This window comes from Penaeus japonicus, unplaced genomic scaffold (assembly GCF_977035675.1).
Source record: "Penaeus japonicus unplaced genomic scaffold, GWHDUDI00000001_assembly GWHDUDI00000007, whole genome shotgun sequence".
NCBI classification, from domain to species: Eukaryota; Metazoa; Arthropoda; class Malacostraca; order Decapoda; family Penaeidae; genus Penaeus; species Penaeus japonicus.
Genome location: NW_028234409.1, coordinates 19137320 through 19139819, shown reverse-complemented (window position 1 = coordinate 19139819; position 2500 = coordinate 19137320). Strand labels below are relative to the sequence as shown.

Genomic DNA, 2500 nt, shown 5'->3' with positions numbered 1-2500 from the left:
TAGAATTTAAAAAAAATCTGTTGAAACATGCATGGTTGATGTTTCGGTACAGCATGTGTTATACAATTATCTTATGCCAATAAAAATTTCCGTGGAACTACATGTATGCGTATTGTTTTTCTACAAGTGTATATAACACCCCTTTCTCTAGGCCCATATTTAACACTACACTAATAAGGTTGCGTGACGTCAAAGGGGGAGACAGGTATGCGTTATGCGTCAATATCTGAGAATACAGTGTCCTTCCTGAGTCTGCCAACCCGCCTCTGCACCGTTATTCTCACTTGCCACCATAACTCTGACGCTCTGGCACCATACTCCGAGCTATTCCCTTATATATAGAAGCAATATATGACTAGATGATAAAAGATATAATCATAAAGTTCGCGAGATTTGATAGAATCCAAAGGTTGTGTGTAACGTACATCATCATCTCCCTTTATATACGTTATTATAATGGCACTAGTCTTCTTAGGCACACAAAAGTACATTATAAGCAATTATTGCAAGATGCATATTGGATAGAAATCATTATTAAAATGGGTATTCCTTTGAAAATTTATAAGAATATAAATACTTTTTCAGGAAAAAATCAAAATCCAACTTATTCACTGCACCGTCACAGGAAGGCCACGTGCGCTCTGCTCCATCAAAAGTTAAAAGTTTCTTGTTTCTAAAAATGAAGAATTCAGTCGGCAATCAGGCCGGCAATGACATCGTGCGGTAAACCCAGTGATGAGGATGAGAGTCTTCTCACTACTCAGTACCTCATTACTCAGATTTATTTCCCGAACGGCAATACACCTGAACGGCAATGCATCGCTACCATCGGCATCTCTCAATAGTGTTATCTGCCACAAATATACCATAAACATTCAGACCGTAGCCTTTCCCCCCGTAACCACATGACGCACGGATAACGTTTTTTCAGTTCTGATTTCCCGGGAAAACCCCTACGGAGCCAGACAGAACAAACGCTGGCTCGCCTTATCGCCCTTTGCCTAAGGCCTGCACACGGCTGTCAGGCGAGGCAGTGATGATCAAACGTTCTTGTAAAAACATCTGTGGCAAAGGCCTGTCCGTTCATTCGATTTTCTTTAAATTCTGATTTTTTAAAAAAGAGTAAAGGGTATACCTGATACATAGTACATGCACCACTCCCAGAAGGTGCTGACTCTTTGTAAATAAAGCTGGTCTGCTAGTGAAAGGTCATTGTGCCTGAGGCGTAATGACTGTGATGTTTGGGTGATGAAGGAGAAGATATATTGAAAGTTTTCTTTAATGTTGTTTTGTGAATATGATGAGAACGCGATTGGAAAATAAATCTCGTCGCAAACTTACCGGTAAATAAGTTCTTCTGTAAGACATTGTTTACCCAGAAGCTCTCCGCTCTGCCCTCTGTCGATGGGTATCCTGGGTAGCCTGCACATGGGGTTATCCACACTCCACTTTATCCATGAAAATGAGTATCCACATAGATCCACTCTGAGGAAACACTTGAGAGGAAATGAATTATAACGCGCGGGTGTTGAAGGGATGGCGGGTATATGGGTACTGGGTGTCGGAGGCTGCCAGCATGCCAACTACCCTGTCGCTCTCTTCCCCTCACTCAGGCAGAGCGGCACGCCCTCCCGTCTGCCCCTCTCTCCCCGCCCACCTCTCCAACCCCTCCTACCCCCCTCCCCCGCCCCGACCCTGCTTCTAGCCCCTCCTCGCCTCCCAGCCTGACCTCTTTCCTATCCACCCACCTGACCACCTGATCCACCTTGTCCACTTCTGTCCCTTGTCCCTGCCCCTCGTGACTGCCGGCCCAAGGAGTCCCTTCCTTTATCTGTCCCGCTTGTCCCACTTGGATATTTGATTTGTGTTCTTCTCTTTCAAATGTCTGACCCAGCCTGGCTTTCTTTACATGTTCAGTCTCACAAATGGGATTTGAGCTCTTCGTCAAAAACATTATTTTGATATTTGACTTGCTTTATTTTCCTGTTTTTGTTTACCCCCATTTCATTTGTTTTCTTTTCTCCTCTTTTTAAAATTCTCAGACTTCCTACCATCCTCCTGTTTGTGTTCCCTCTTCACTCATCATCGGTCATAAACCTGCTACCGAAGTTCCCCCATTTACCATTAACATCCCTCCCTCTCCCCCTTCACCCACCCCTCTCAAACACACTTTCCCACCTCTGCCCACGCCCAGCGCCGCCCTCCCCTTTCGCAGGCGGGCGTTTTGCCAACAGCTGGAGCACTGTGCTGGAGAATTAGTGCCGTCGCTTTGCCATGTTTTATTTTCCGATTTTCTATGATGTCATTTTGCAGACTGAGGAGATATGCTTCGCTTCTAGTGGCCGCCCTGTCTGGCGACTGAAATAATTATATCTACTAAGGTCTTGCTGCTACTCTGCCCGATATCTAAATATAAATTCTTTTCTAATAGGGTTATGAGCATAGTAACACGGAAGACATAATTTTATTTCATTGTATAAAATACCATTATACAAACCTT

General features: G+C 44.2%; 1 protein-coding gene across 3 annotated transcripts in view; it reads right to left on the bottom strand.

Annotated features, from left to right (window-relative positions):
- The window catches only part of Fhos (Formin homology 2 domain containing), a 215439-nt gene extending 213877 nt beyond the window's left edge, over positions 1–1562 (bottom strand). The window contains exon 1 of one of the 3 annotated variants that reach the window (XR_015191160.1): positions 1342–1562. The gene's annotated coding sequence lies outside the window, so the exon portion shown is untranslated. The remainder of the gene's footprint in view (positions 1–1341) is intronic. The other 2 variants (XR_015191158.1, XR_015191159.1) reach the window with 2 other exon arrangements.
- Between the last annotated feature and the right edge of the window lie 938 nt (positions 1563–2500).